The sequence below is a fragment of the Schistocerca piceifrons genome, chromosome 4 (assembly GCF_021461385.2).
Source record: "Schistocerca piceifrons isolate TAMUIC-IGC-003096 chromosome 4, iqSchPice1.1, whole genome shotgun sequence".
In the NCBI taxonomy this organism is placed as follows: Eukaryota; Metazoa; Arthropoda; class Insecta; order Orthoptera; family Acrididae; genus Schistocerca; species Schistocerca piceifrons.
In genome coordinates this window covers 517,341,504-517,357,729 of record NC_060141.1, presented here as the reverse complement: position 1 = coordinate 517,357,729, position 16,226 = coordinate 517,341,504, and the positions used below count along the sequence as shown (strand labels likewise).

At 39.5% G+C, this 16,226-nt stretch overlaps 1 pseudogene; it reads right to left on the bottom strand.

The window, feature by feature from the left end:
• Window positions 1-2,146: 2,146 nt before the first annotated feature.
• LOC124796758 lies at window positions 2,147-2,264 on the bottom strand (annotated as a pseudogene).
• Window positions 2,265-16,226: the final 13,962 nt, after the last annotated feature.

The following is a 16,226-nucleotide window of genomic DNA, read 5'->3' as shown; positions in this document are numbered from 1 at the left end:
AATAATGAATGAGACGTTGTGCTACGAAAATTTTAACATAATTTATTTTAACCACCACATTTATCATGGAATTGTAGACTTTTATCTGCGTACTCTGTGTGATTTAAATATGAGCATTCATTTCTTGTGTAGTAATCTTACCTAAGGAGAACATTTTAGTGGGTTTTTCAGATGTATCTTTTATTTCCTTAGTTACTGGTTGCGAAACTTAATTTTTTGATAGAAAATTAAATTTTCTGGTAGTAAAGTCCGCGTCATGTTAGAAGGCGGCACAATTTTCAGCCGTTCTGCGCATCCCCTTTCACTAGCCACTGCCAGCCAATAACATTCATTCTCTTTCCGAGCTGGTAGCAGCGAGTTACAGCTAGGCAGCGAGAACCTCGCTCCTACATGCTGCACTGTTGCTGTACTTCGCGACAGCCGAATTATTCATTCAATTGTCAGTTTTTTTGTATTCTTCTTATCTTGTAGCAGTATAAGTGTGAATGTGTGTCTTTAGATGTTTAAGTGTGATTTAAAAAAATAGGCAGGTGACGGCAATAAATGTAAAGTGCTTCACAAGCAGACGACGGAGATTATTTACTACATTTATAACTTTTTTAAACGTGAATTTGAAAGCTGGTGTCCTACTGTTGAGATCTGAAGACACAAGAACGGACTCCAGTACCATGTAGAGTCGGCAAGAGAACTGTAAAGAGAATTGTAAACCGAAGTGTCAGTGCCGTAGGAACCGTGGAAAAAGTTGGTTTCGTGTCGCCTGGAAAGCATGGAAATCGCAGTGAACCTGAACACAAATGGACGATTTCAACAACGATATTTTAAAGTGCCCCATGTGAATGATGAATACCTGACATCATTAAAACGTGTCACAGTTATGAAGGACAAAATTAGCTTCAATGGTAAGTCCTTTGTCAATGTAAAGAAGTTTAAAAGACATTGTTTCCTGGTATGTTAAGAAGAGAGTTTTTAGTTCAAAGAAGTGACATAGGTGCAGCACGAACTACATCCCATACAAAGATTCAAGATACAAGAGAAGGAGGTAGTTCAACAGTGTATTACCTTGATGAAACATGGGTCAATTAGTATCATTCCAGGAAGATCTGCTGGAAAATTGTTTTAAAGTTTTCATAAGAATAGGTTCTCGGATAATTCTTCTGCTTGCTTACTCTTCGTCTGCTTATATTTCTGCGAGTGAACTTGTATTTACATGTAAGAAAAACAGCAGTTACTACCATTCGGAAACGAATGCTGCCAGTTTCGTGACGTGATTCACAATTCTTCGAAGTCGTCCATTGCCAGTTATAATTCAACTGTTACAGAGAAAACACCAAGTATAAACATCAGAACAGCGGATATTTTTCCCTGTCATAAAAATGAAAATATTAAGCACAGTGTAAACCAGACTCGTGTCGATCCCCTGCAATTCGTTAATAGTTACGTGACAGAACGTACAAACTTGACTTCCTTGCATGTGAATGGGGTCTCACAATTTTTCGTTTACCCACGAGTCACTGTCAATGTAGTCCTATGGCATTAATTTGGGCAAAGGATAAGGCTATGTGGGAGAAAAAAAACTTTCAAGATAACATTCAGTGAATTGCTTGTGCATGAGGCAATAGACGAATCCCACCTGTAGCGCGTGCACAGTCTGTGCGACATGCTGAAAAGGTTCGGAAAGAATAATTTAACAGGGAAATGATGATGGATTTAAGCCTTGAACCTGTCATAGTAAATTTACAATCAGGTTGTTCGGAAACAGATTCAAATAGAAGTGACGTCGGTATTGCGATGTACGCTTTGGAACAAAGTAATAATATTTCTTGGTTTTAAAGACTTGTGGTTTAATAAATGTGTTTGCCAAGATATCAGTTGCGTACATGATATTGAGAACTTCCTAGCCTTTTTGATTAGGACTTTGTATCCTTTGAATTATACAGGCTAAAAAGCACTCCGTCTTCAGGCCACAAGTGGCCCATCGGGACCATCCGACCGCCAAGTCATCCTCAATGACGATGCGGATAGGAGGTGCATGTGGTCAACACATCACTCTCCCGGTCGTTATTATGGTTTTCTTTGACCGGAGCCGGTACTATTAGGTCGAGTAGCTCCTCGGTTGGTATCACGAGCCTGAGTGCTCTCCAAAAAGTGGCAACAGCTCACGGCGGCCCGGATGGTCACCCATCCAAGTGCCGGGCACGCCCGACAGCGCTTAACTTCGGTGATCTGACGGGAACCGGTGCATCCACTGTGGCAAGGCCATTGCCCATACAGGCTATAATATTGAACGTATTGCCGAAGGAGAAGTTAAGCTTCTGCCACCATGCTGTATGCTCTAATAACACTCGAGAATACAGCTAGATAAATTCGGCAAAAGTCCGATATTTCCATATGTAAACCCCTGTCATTTTCAAAGCACGAATTGGATAAGGCCCTAAAATGACAGTAACTGTTACTTGTCGGGATATCGGTCGTTTTCGATGTTTTCGGTCATCATTCCCTGAAGTTATTCGCAGTTGATGGTTAATTGTTTGCTTGTTCGATGGATTATGAATGCAGACTTTCACTGTAATGTCGAACGGGTTAGTTTACACTCATAATGTCCGTTAATCGCGAAAAATATAACAGCTTAATGACCATTTTTACGATAGTCTTTTCAACTGCAAATTTTTTGTGTGCAGTGATTACACTTAACTACATTCAAACACATCAACACACACATCTTATACACATTTTTAAAAATTCTATTGAGTAGAAGCAGTTGTCAAGCAAATATAATGATTACGGTTTGTGCTTGAAGTTAATTTTGTTGGGTATTAAATTTTTACGTATAGTACAGTTCAAATCGCAATAAATGATTATTGCTGCAAGTAGTGTCAATGATCTTGTCGTTAGACAATTATCATGTTCAGAAAAACTGTACTGCAAGTCTTCACAAAGACGTGCCAGCTGTTCCCGTCCCCCGATGTCACGCGGAGTAAATCTGAGGAGCAGTGGACGCAACATCCTCAAGACGTGAATTAATATTTCTTTCATGAAGACTTATCGAAATTTGTTTTAGTATTTACTATTCCCCTTATAGATTTGAACGTGTAAAATGCCTGACTTTTGTTCGCAGCAATGCACTTCGGCAACGTTGACATTCTTTGTCTGCTCTCTGCTGCTGCACATGCACAGTTCTCATCCCTTCGCTGCTCCATCTCTATGAGCGGAAGCGCCGTTTTACGTGACGCGAGCTGTAGTTTAATTGTTTCCTGGTAAACGTTAATTCAATGGCGTTCTACATAACACATCAAATAGTAATAGTTGCAAGGTAGCTGTAGTTTTTAAAAGTGAACCCTGGAAGATTTACGCTCATTTTACCTCTGTTTCTTATTGTTTGCTGGCACTTGATTTGTAAAAAAGGAGGTCCCGGTACTGTGACCTTCCAAGGGGAGAGGGCCTATTTCGTAACGGTGTGCACCGTCACAAGACAAATATCAGATACATACCGACGCCGAAAATGTATGATATTCTGCTGGAAACTATAATGTAACTGCGTTTTCCTTCATAGAAATAATGCGTGCAATGCACATTTGGGTGCAATCTGTGCAACGTGCGAATCTACGTGAGTAACGTAGAAGTAAATCTCCTCGGAGTAGTGAAGGAACTTAAATCACTTAATAAGAGCAAGTCTTCTGGTCCAGACTGTATACCAATTTGGTTACTTTCAGAGTATGCTGATGCATTAGCTCCATACTTGATAATCATATACAACCGTTCACTCGGCAAAAGATCCGTACCAAAAGACTGAAAAGTTGCACAGGTCACACCAATATTCAAGAAAGGTAGTAGGAGTAATCCACTTAATTAAAGGCCCACTTCATTTAACGCCGATATGCAGCAGGATTCTGGAACATGTATTGTGTTCGAACATTATGAATTACCTTGAAGATAATGATCTGTTGACACACAGTCAACATGGGTTTAGAAAACATCGTTCTTGTGAAACACAACTAGTTCTTTATTCGCATGAGGTGTTGAGTGCTATTGACAAGGGATTTCAGATCTATTTCGTATTTCTAGATTTCCAGAAGGCTTTTGACACTGTACCACATAAGCGGCTTATAGTGTAATATGGAACATCGTCTCAGTTATGGACTGGGTCTGTGACTTCCTGTCAGAGAGATCAGAGTTCGTAGTAACTGACGAAAAGTCATCGAGTAAAATAGAAGTGATTTCTGGCTTTCTCCAAGGTAGTGTTATAGGCCCTTTGCTGTCCCTTATCTGTATAAACGATTTGGGAGACAATCTGAGCAGCCGTCTTAGGTTGTTTGCAGAAGACGCCGCCGTTTATCGACTAATAAGGTCGTCAGAAGATCAGAACAAATCGCAAAACGATTTAGAAAAGATATCTGAATGGTGCGAAAATTGGCAGTTGACCCTAAATAACTAAAAGCGTGAGGTCATCTACATGAATGCTAAAAGGAATACGTTAAACTTCGGTTACACGATGAATCAGTCAAATATAGAGACCGTAAATTCAACTAAATACCTAGGAATTACAATTACGAACAACTTAAATTGGAAGGAACACATAGAAAAAGTTGTGGGGAAGGCTAACCAAAGACTGATTTTTACTGGCAGGACACTTACAAAATGTAACAAATCTGCTAAGGAGACTGTCTCCCCTGCGCTTGTCCGTCCTCTTTTAGAATACTGCTATTAGGTGTGAGATCCTTACCAGATAGGACTGACGGAGTACATCGAGAAAGTTCAAACAAGGGCAGCACGTTTTGTATTATCGCGAAATATGGAAGAGAGTATCACTGAAATGATACAGGATTTGGGCTGGACATCATTAAAAGAAAGGGGTTTTCGTTGCAATGGAATCTTCTCACGAAATTCCAATCACTAACTTTCTTCTCCGACTGCGAAAATATTTTGTTGGCACGACCTACATAGGGAGAAATGATCACCACGATAAAATAAGGGAAATCAGATCTTGTACGGAAAGATATAGGTGTTCGTTCTTTCTGCGCACTATACCAATTGGAATAACAGAGAATTGTGAAGCTGGTTCTATGAACCCTCTGCCAGGCACTTAAATGTAATTTGCAGAGTAACCATGTAGGTGTAGATGAATATACTGAAAAGCAAACGAAAGAGAGGATACGTCACTGAGCGCGAGGTATAAGCATACTACACGGTTAAAAAGATTTCGTCACAAGTTTTTCGCGTTTTATTAAATTACACGATGCATTTCGGATCCTATGGGTCCATCATAAGGTGCAAATAGTGTAACACAACGTACATTTGCTCTTGAGAGAAAGTTAGATGGTAGGTTTTGCTTTTCGTGCATCAAGTGCGAAAATACGTGATAAATAGTGGAAAAAACATATTAAAAACTTACTGAACAAAAAAGAAAGCAAATTTTTAACCAGTTGAGCTCACTATGCGTTGGTTTATTTACTCCGTTGACGCCCGTCACGTCACTCAAGACATTCATTTGTTTGGATATTTTAAAAACAATTTACAGATATAGTTTATCGTGATACGATCAAAGATGAAGTTTATCACGTAGTGTCAGAGATACTGTCAGATATCTGATTATTAAGAGGCTGACATATGCAAGTAATAAATTAGTCTCAAAGTTACTGAAATGACTATGGCAACTATAAAATATGCAAGGAATAAATTTAAAATAAGACTTTAAAGATGCTGAAATAACTAAAGCTATCGAAATCTATCTGCTAGATTCAGGCTCTTTGATTTTGTGGAGGATAGGAAACAATTTGATAGTGCTACACAATGACATTATCGGAAGTTAATGGATAAAGCTTTTAAAAGAACTAGGAATATACCTGTACAAGATCAAAGACCCTGGGTTTGCGTTAAATGAACTAACAGATTTCGCTAGCCATAGTAACTTTAGTAATTTCAAAGACTTATTTTAAATTTATTCCTTGCATCTGTTGTAGCTGCCATAATCATTTTAGCAAATTTAAACACTTGTTTTAAATTTGTTCATCGTATAAGCCACCATCTTAATACTCAGATCTCTGACCATGGTTCTGACACTATGTGATGAACTTCATCTTTGATCATATCATGGTAAACTACATCTGAAAATGTTTTTAAAATGTATAAACAAATGAGTGTCGTGAGTGAGTTGATGGGCGACGATAGAATGAATAAACCAACGTATAATGACCTTGAAAGGTTAAAAAATGTTCTTCCTTGTTTGTTCAGTAAGCTTCTCACATATTCTCCGCACTTGCTTGATGAAAATACACAGAACGTAACTGTTCCGGCGTAAAGTCAAGCGTCGGCACGCCGGTTGGCGACGCTAGGGAGAGAGGGCTGTGAAGAAGACGTCAGCCAATAACATGCGGACCGACCCTCTCTAGGACGTCAACCCGACGGCAGCGCCCTCGACACGAAGAGAACATAAGCGCCGCGCCGCCTGGCCGCGGCCCTGTTGAAAACTGCCAGTTTTACGAGTTCTACAGCAGCGAGTTCAAGAATAACATCAAGACTAGTCATTTCGCTTCTACTATGTAGCACCGTCTTAACTGAAGAGGTTTGTCTGTCGCCCTCTGCCTGCAAAAATCTGTATTTCAGGAAGTTAAGTATTATAATCATTTCCTTTTGTAATAAACTTCATTAACACGATTTGCTTGAATTGTTTTCCAGCGATCCGAGAAGCAAGTTTCCTAGGCGCCCCATATTTGACGAGTGGTCAGGATACAACACTAACACTAACATTTTCGTAATAGGAACATGCATTTCACCCCACTCAGTAGCCAATTTAAATTCTGTACTAGACGATTTGGACCTGATAATGGACCTAAAGGATTCGAAATGCATCGTGTGATTTAATAAAATAAAAAAAAGAGAGTAACTGTGTTTTTATTCATACTTCCTGTGCATTGAATACAGTCACGTCGGCAGCAGCAAAATATGGATTAAATATAACCATATTTATTCAGCTTTTGGTGAGGGGCGACCTGATTCTAATTCAGTAAAATGTTCTGCACGTGGATGAACTCCCCGTCGACTTACTTTGCGATCCTGAAAATTACAGGTGATCGAAAGGATTAGCTACTTCTAGTGCAAGACATCTGGAGAGGAAAGTACATATGATCATATGCATAGTATCGCCTGTTGAAGGATAGTAAAGGCCTGAGATATGTGGTAACTTAGGGAGACGAAAATCATTCATCGAACCAGTACGAGTTTCGTTTTAGCTCTCCCGATAACGTTTCACAGGACAAAATTTGCATTAACATGGATTCGCTGAATAACAAAGCAGTTAATCTACAAAGAGAATACTAAAATCCAGTAGCAATGGAGATATGTAGAAGTAACGGCGTACATAATTAATGAAAAATCAATATAAGAGGGAAGAAAATAATTTTACCTGCTATCCGTACACGTGACCTTCGTTCAACAAAGAAAGACCGCTATCAGATGACATCATTTCAATTCACTCGGAAGTAATCCATGGCGGAAAGTTTCCTAGGTATCTTAATTAACTAGTCTCTTTTAGCTGATAGAGTGTACACGCGGACTATCTTATGGATTAAAGCAGGCTGTGACATTCTTTGTGTACATACATCGTTTAGATATTTTCTTATGTCGTGACTGGTCTCTAGACATCTGTTCCCATTCTCAAGTGCTCACAAATATTTTCTCTAGAGCTATGAAAAGCCAATGCTTAAACCTCATTACATATCAACGTCGTTAGTACAAGATAAATACTTGATAGCTCTCGTGCGTAGGCTTGAAATGCCTTGCATCTCGCATCCACAATGGCGTCTACCCTGACGGTGAAATAAATCGTTATATCATAAGGCAGATGAATGTGATTATAGATACGAGCTGCTTGTACACTAATAGACAAGAGATACAAAATATTGAACATGTACTTCGGAAGAAGATGCTGATGAGGGTTTTGCACTGCATTCTTGATGTGGCAGGGCATATATTTGTGGCTGTTTGAAACTGATATAGGATGTTCCAAACTGGTCATATAATAAGAAAAGATCTGAAATAAAGTGACAAAGTACAACAAAAAAGGATTTAAGCCAATGAAATTTTTGTTAACGAATGGAGCCTGCGATAAAATGGGTAAAAACGTGTGTTAAAACCGTGTACGAACCTGAAGTTCTGTGTTTATTGGTCAGTATCTGGCAGTGTTAGTGACGCCATATCCTCCCTTACATCTGACCTGGCATACTTGGTGATTCATTTTAGATTAAACACTGCAATATTCATAGCAAATACATCTTAAGTAATAAAATTAATGAACAAAATTATTATATTAATATGAGTTCTATTAATAGCGTGATAAGTTCGTTTCTCATGAGACAAAGTAGCTTTCAGGTAAGAGCAATGATGTACTAAGGGAGATACGGTAACAGTAGTCAAAGAAAACAAATCTGGATAGTAACTTCACTGGTCTGTACTACAACAAGGAATATGAGGAAAAATTTAACGGAAGAAATAATTAAAAAGGAATTTAAATTGAAGCAAAACAAGAAATATAAAGAATTAGGGATGAGCAAGAAACAGAAAAAGTACAGAATTACCGATTCACTGCTGAAGAGCTGGAAGAAACCAGGAATATACCGAAGGGAAGAAACACGGATAATAACAGCAATAACTTCGATCCCGTCTTGAAAGCATCAAGGTTTATAATCAGGCGCAGTAGTGGCTGCTTTATTCCACAAACGTATGGTAGAAATTTAGAAGGGAAGGGGAAAAGATTTAGAATTATGCGTGATTAAGAGTCAAGCTACTGGAAGCATAAGGTCTTTGGCATAGATGCAATATATCTTAATTTGTGTCTGAAATATATGTACAAGGTGCCTCATGGGATTGTAAACAGCCTTATTACTTCATTAGAAGTACAAGATACCGAACCAATGTTTCCAGGAAATCGTTGTTAGCAAAAGGGCTACTACTTTGCTAAGTATTAATGTGCGTAAATGTTTATGTGGTTAAATACTAAAGCGACAGTTGTTTCTTTAGTGATTGACTTTTCTTATTGAAGAATCGATGACATGGAGCTTAGTGACATAGACTATGTTATAGTTTATGCAAATGGTAATGTGGTAATTATGAACACTAAACTTTAGTTATAGCGCAGTTCATATGCATTGCTACGCAAAGATCAGGCAGCAAATTAGACAGGTCCGAGCTAGTTAATCATGGACGATAATGTTAAGAAAGACATACGCATTGTGTGAACTCAGTGAGGATTCTCAGAGTTCATTACGTGTACATTGTGCATAAAAATGGGAGTACTCGTTAGGATTTAGAGTGGAGCGTATTTTGGGATCGCATCACTTATGGTGTTTCTAGTCTCTAGAACAGTGTAATATCAAAGTGATTCAATATTCAACCAGATTGATGCACGAAGAGAATCGAACACACTCAAAGATAAGGCTGATAATTCGTGTCCACAGGATGGGAATCGCTCCGTATTATAGGGAAAATGTTATATGCAACGCCACTGCTTGTGAGTGTAGAGGATGTTGCAGTAAAATCGCCAGGGCGGGAAAAGTGGCCATCGTATATTTTTTGCCTTGAACGGTGCTGGTTCCTGCCGGGAAATGGTCAGATGTGTTCTAATATAGACCACCATTATTGCCGGTGAATTTGACAGATGAAGCATGTTCCATTGTTTTTTTTAGTAGAGAGTTTCCTGATTTTCATGCATCTAATGAAGGGTAAATCATTTATATTATTATTACCTGATTTAAACACATAGTAATACATCTTTTGGGGTGCAACTGTAGTTAGTTTGTTGTTGTTTTTTTGGATTGACAGTTTCGTCTATGAACCATTAGCACGGACATGGCGTTCGATCGGGAAACGTGGCCAAGTTGCTTACCCCAACAAGAGTTATTTATTTCCGTGCATCACACATAACACGACAGGGATGCTCCGATGGCCCACTAATATTTTACAGACGCACAGCGTCTCAGTGTTTCACCTCTCATGCAAAGTAGCCTGGTAACATCCGCAAGTCAAGACTTATCTGCTGCGCACTTCTTGTTCCACTTCTAAGAATCCCCGTGCTCATTACATCGTCCGATCATAGATCAGTAGAACACGTTAGATATCTAGCGGATGTAATTTCTGACTAACGTGAAATTCATTTTATCGGGAACGAGTTTTCATCCGCATATGTAGTGACGTCAGTATTTTGTACCATGTCTTTAAATAAATATAAATTTTCCCAACAGTACCTTTTTGTTTAAAATCAGATGAAAGTGTTGGCTTCACCTTTAATATTTGCTTCACTGTATTCCCTTTCCGCTTACCTGTAAATGCTTTCCACGAATAACGTCTCTGTCAATCTTGTACCGAAGTCCCGTGTTTGCTTTAAAATGAAGGAGGTAGGAAGCAAGGCAACGAGAGCGCTTTCTTGGATTAGTGGCAATATCCAAATTTTTGGTGCGGAAATGGGTGCCTATGTTTCGCTATACAGGAACTAAGTTATCGGTCTTTTACAATACAGGAAATTGAAGTAACTGAAGTAATAATTTATGTCAAGAACGTACGCACAAAATGCATGACGGGATAAGCTGTTATATGGGAACAGAAGCCACTGTATTTATTTGGAGACGACGTAGCAGACAAAGTGAAGGAATTCTGCTGATTTAGAAACAAAGTAAAGCTTGGCAGATAGAATGTAGAGGATATAAAAAAGACTAACGCAATAAATGAGAATATTCCTGCGAAAAGAAGTGTACTACTAGTATCAAACATAGGTCTTAATATACGAAGTTACTGAGAATATAAGTCTGGGTACAGTACTGTATGGTAGCTGAACATGGACTACGGGAAAACCTCAAAACGCGAAAACGAAGTCTCGCAGGTACGATGTCACAGATGGTGGCTCAAAATTAAGTAAACTGATAAGGTAAGGTATGAGGAGGTACTTCGCAGAATTGGCGAAAATGAGGATGACGAAGATGCTGACTAGAAGAAGGGATAGGATGCTAGAACACGTATATAATTCAGAGAATAGTCTCCAGTTTACTAGAGGGAGCCGTAGAGGACAAAAACTGCAATGGAAGACAGAGATTGATATCTATCCAGCAGATAACTGAGGAAATTAACTGTACGTTACTCTCCCAAATGTCGAATGTTGACAAAGGAGAGGAAGTCGTGGCGAACGGTATCAAACTGCTTAGCACGTTCATGAAAGAAGATTACAAATCACGACCTATCGAATGTTTCTTGCGAGGTACTTGAAGTGACTGGTGTCTATTACACACACATAGCCAAGGATAACTAGCTGCAATCTGTCAAAAAATTATAACACCTGTCATAAAAACTGTTAAGCATTCTATATGATTGTATTTCCGTTATCATTCTTCAGTTTCATTGAATCTCATGATTTCAGGAAGTTAAACTGGTAAGAAAAGAGTCACCTCAAATGCAACAAAGGACGAATTTCCAGTTACCATTATAGCTCAGGGCAAGAGGAACACTCTATTGCAAATAAAGCGAATTACTGAATAACTGCTGGTAAGAAACGAACAGCGGCAAATGTGTTCATGATTTGTCTGAATAGAGATAATATACGCCAAAGGACTGAAAGAAACGTGATTGATCGATGTCACAAGTGCAGCTATTTTATAACATTATTTGTTTAGGACCATAATGTGCTGGAACCGAAATTTTGCTCTTATTGCGAGGGTTGGAACTTAAATAGTGGCAACTATTTGTTCACAACCGATACAAAAGAGTTAAATGTTGCACCTGTTGCGCCCGCTCATTGTCGTGCAAAATGATGGGTGGGTTGCTCAGAAAGTGTGGACGCTTCTTTCGCAAAGCTGGTCGTAGGTGATGCTCTAAAAACCAACAGTAATACTTTGCATTGGCGGTCTGCCGTGGAGGAACGTAATGTGTTAGTGTCTCCACAGCAGTGTTGCCACTATTTAAGTTCCAACGTACGTATTACTCTTCGTTTTTGGAGCATCACCTGCGACCGGCTTTCCGAAAGAAGCGGTGACATTTTCTGCGCAACCCACCCATCATTTTGCACGACAATGAGCGGGCGCATACAGCGCAAGCTGTGGCTGCTCTGTTCAGTCGATGGGATTGGGATGTACTGTACCATCCCTCATACTCCACTTGTGACTTTGATTTGATTCCGAAGATGAAGGAACCACTTTGTGGCATTCGCTTCAGAACTGTTCCAGAGATTCGACAGGCAGTAGACCGCTCCATTCGCACCATCGAGAGAATAGGCTCTGCTAAAGGTCTACTACACCTTTCACATCGCTGGCAACGGGTTCTACACAACGCTGGTGACTACTCTGAAGTACTGTAACAGGTGCAAACATGTAACTCTTTTGTATCGGTTGTGAATAAATAGTAGCCACGATTTAAGTTCCAATCCTATTATATTGGAAACCGTTGAAGCTTGCGAGTCTCGCCAGATACAGAACACTTCACATAATTCATACATGAATTAATTAGTTAGCAAAAATAATTCAGTACAACTATTTCCTCAAGTAGGAAACGCATGAAGTTTTGTTGGATGTGATTTTGGTGCTCACAGTTCAAATTCCGAGAGTCTCTTCTCGCGCAAGAAAGTCAGTCACATCAGTGGTATGTATAGGAGATGTTGACTGTTGCGACAGGGTGTGACTAAGACAAGGTGACAGTTACATTCTTAGGCAATACTCTCATAATACAAACAGATATTGTAAGACGCACTGCACTCAAAGGCAAGTCAAACTAGACTATGTCTGTGTCCTTATTTTTCACCATGGTAGTTCGAACATAAAGAGCAGATTCAGCGGGAGATATCGTTGACAAACATAGATGTGAAGTACACATACCACACAGCGCAGAGATCATTCAAAAAGACACTATTGCCAAATTGTGAAACTATTCCGTGAGGAAATATTCAGTAGGAAACTTTTTGTTAAATTACTCAGTATTACGATGACACGTTGGTTGTATCCTGTGGAGGTTTTTCAAATATATAGTCAAGAACTATTGTTTCAAGAACTATTGTTTCAAAAAGGGGGTTCCTTTTTAATAGTCCGTATTAAAAAGATCTTTGAGCTTTCTTAGAACTTTCGAAAATTAGGAGGCACCATACCTACTTTTCTGACTGGTGAACTGTGCTGTCGACAGTATTCTCAAGTTCTTCGCTCTACATAGGGCTACAGCTTATGCTTTCTCTCTGCCGGAGTACGTGGTTCCTAGTTGGAGCCTGTGTGAGCTGGAGCAGACTATGTGCATCCTGATGGATGTATTGTCCTTCGTGTACTTTGCCAGTCATCTGCTTGTTCCTTCCCTTATCAGTTTTGTGACTTGCAGCTACTGGTGTTGCAGATCTCGTTTTTCTACTTATAACATACACTATTTGAACCAAAGGTGCCCAGTCAGCCGTATCACTTACAGAATTGGCCACTAGATGACACCAGAGGTGGACCCACCAATGTTAAAGGTGGCCAGTAGTATTGTGCTGTCGCTTAGTGATTCTCAACGAGGAAGAGTCATTGGATGTCACCTGGGAACCAAATAAATCAGGGACATTTCAACCTTTCGAAAGTTGCCCAAGTCCACTATTGGCGTTCTGATCCTGAAATGAAAACGCAAAGGAACAACTACAGCCAACCGCAGCAGCTTCTCGTAAGCCACACATTTCTGTAGTCAAATGTAAGTGAGACCTGAGATAGTTCAAAGAGCGACCCCACTGGACAACGGATGATTGGAAATGATCACACTGTACCTAGTGGCAGTCCCATGGAAGGATTAGAGTTTGGCGAATGCCTCAAGGACTTTATCTGCCTTTTTATGAGTGTCAACAGTGAAGTGCAGAGGAGATGGTGTTACGGTATGGGGATGTTCTCCCTAGTTAGTGTGTAGTCCCCTGATAGCGCTTAAGAAAACGCTAGACGCCACAGGACATGGACTAATCTTACAGGCAGGTTATGGTAGAGGAACAGTTCGGAGACGATGATGGAACCAAAATCACAGTGCACGCTGTCATAAAGCTGAATTCTGTGAGGCAATGGGTTGTGGACAATAACATTCTTGAAACTGTCTGGCGTACCTAGAGTCTCAGCCTGAACCCAATGCAGCACCTTTGGGATGAAATGATGCGTCTATTCCGGTTCAGCCTCCGCGTCCATCATCACTACCTCCTGTTGCTTCTCACGTTCAGGGGGAATGGGCTGCCGTTCCTTAACAGACATTCAAACATTTCATTGAAAGTGTGTCCAGCAGTTCAGTCCGTCATGAAGGCGAAGGGTGGACACATGTCATACTGCCCAACAAGGCCGTTGGGCAATATAGAGGGCTCTGTTGTCATCGCCTTGGCCACGATACCGTAGATGGATTCTTGCCACCCGTGACGAGTTTTCGGCCGAAGTTCGACTAGACGGCAACCAGCAGGCTGACGTACCCCACACATGCCGTAGTTGGGTTGCCTCAATGAGCTCTGACTGATTTGGCGCTGTGGCCTTCGGAGTGTCAGCGATGCATCCAGAGAGTTGTTGGTATTCCCCGTGGCAGTTACTTCTATTTCGCTCATGTCAGTTGTCGATCGAGTAATATGACTGACTGAGTCATTTCCGTTGCTTAGCCACGGTCACCAGCTACAGTGCAGCCTTAAGTAGCTGTCGCTTGCTTTAATATGATGTTGGTGGAATCTTGTTCATGTAATTGCTGATATTTATCATAACAAGTGTAACTAAGTTGTTTCCCTTCCTGATCTTGTGAATAAAGTTATTTATTGCGAAGAAAGGCAACCTTCATCATTAAGGCAATGTTGTTATTTTGAATCCTGAATTTCGAATCTTGCTTAGTGAATTTTGATTTTTTTAAAGTGGTTTCAGTGCCGTAGTTAATTAGCTTTAAATGGTGCTTATCACTGTCTCATGGTTCGTATTTTGATTCTCTTACATGTTGAATTCTCAAACAAGCCACGCATGATCCTGAAGGGTCTTAACGAAGCAGAAGCAGAAGGAGAAGAAGAAGAAAGAAGAAGAAGAAGAAGAATTCTCAGTATGGAGCAAATAAAGCCGGCTGGCATAAATGAAACATTCATCTTGTATACAGTTTAATATTTAATAAGTCAAGTTCGTGTTATTGGAAGGTATATTTCGTGTGCAGTTAGCTCACCGCACCCATTACCCTTCTACCGGATAAGAATTTTTTAATTTGTGTTTCCGAACACAGCAGAATATTTCAAGAAAGTTGCTCAAAATATTCGTTCCTTCTTCAACTCTTATTATATTTGAACCGTTTTCTCTTGTAGGTGGCTCGCGTTACATTGATTTTGGAGCTACTATAACGTTCCCTGGCAGCACACACACTGTTAATAAACTGAAATGACGTTTAACTGTACTATGTACGCCGCTATGAAGCAATTCGTATGTACTGTAATTGTTTAACAAAAAATATTATTTAATTTTGTATAAAGGACGTTGGTAATTATTGTAATATTTTCTGTAATAATATTCTCGATGTGTTTATGATTGTAATATTTCTATACTCATAATGTAATTACGAAATATGTTAATATCTGCGATGAAAAAAATGTACTATATAGCCACAGAGGAAAATAATGTTGTAAGATTACAAAGAGATATTAATAATCAGCAATAGTATAAATAGCACTACATATTGTGCATTCTTGGTCGTCTTCCTCGAGAGCTGAGAGAGAGAGGAACCTGTGACGTAGCATTATATGCATGAGTAGACTTCTTTTGTCTGTATCTGTCTTTAGCCGCTATTAGAGGAGAAATTATAAAGGTGTGTAATTTTAATTATTGTTTTGGTCTAAATACATTATAATTTATCTAATGTAAATTAGCTTGCCCATGTCATCTATAATATTTCTTTAAAGAATTTTCAGCACTTTTAGCGATTATCGTTGGTGTTGCTGCGTATTTCTGCATTTTTGTCCGAAACATAGCGAGATCCATCCGTGTTCCTTTATGGAGTGACGTAATACTGCTCTTCTGTATAAGTCTTTTACCAGGTGTAGACATAATTGTACCCGGTACAATTCTCAAGTCTGTTACAAACTGGACACTTAAAAGTCATACACTTGAAACATTTTCCGTAAATCAGAAAACTACAGTGTTGATGACAGTAATGAAATGTCACCGGCTCCCAATGAAGTTCTTCTTTGTCTTGGCAGTAAATTATTGAGACTATTCAATTTAGTAGCTATGAATTCAGCTACGCTTGGAGCACCAAAC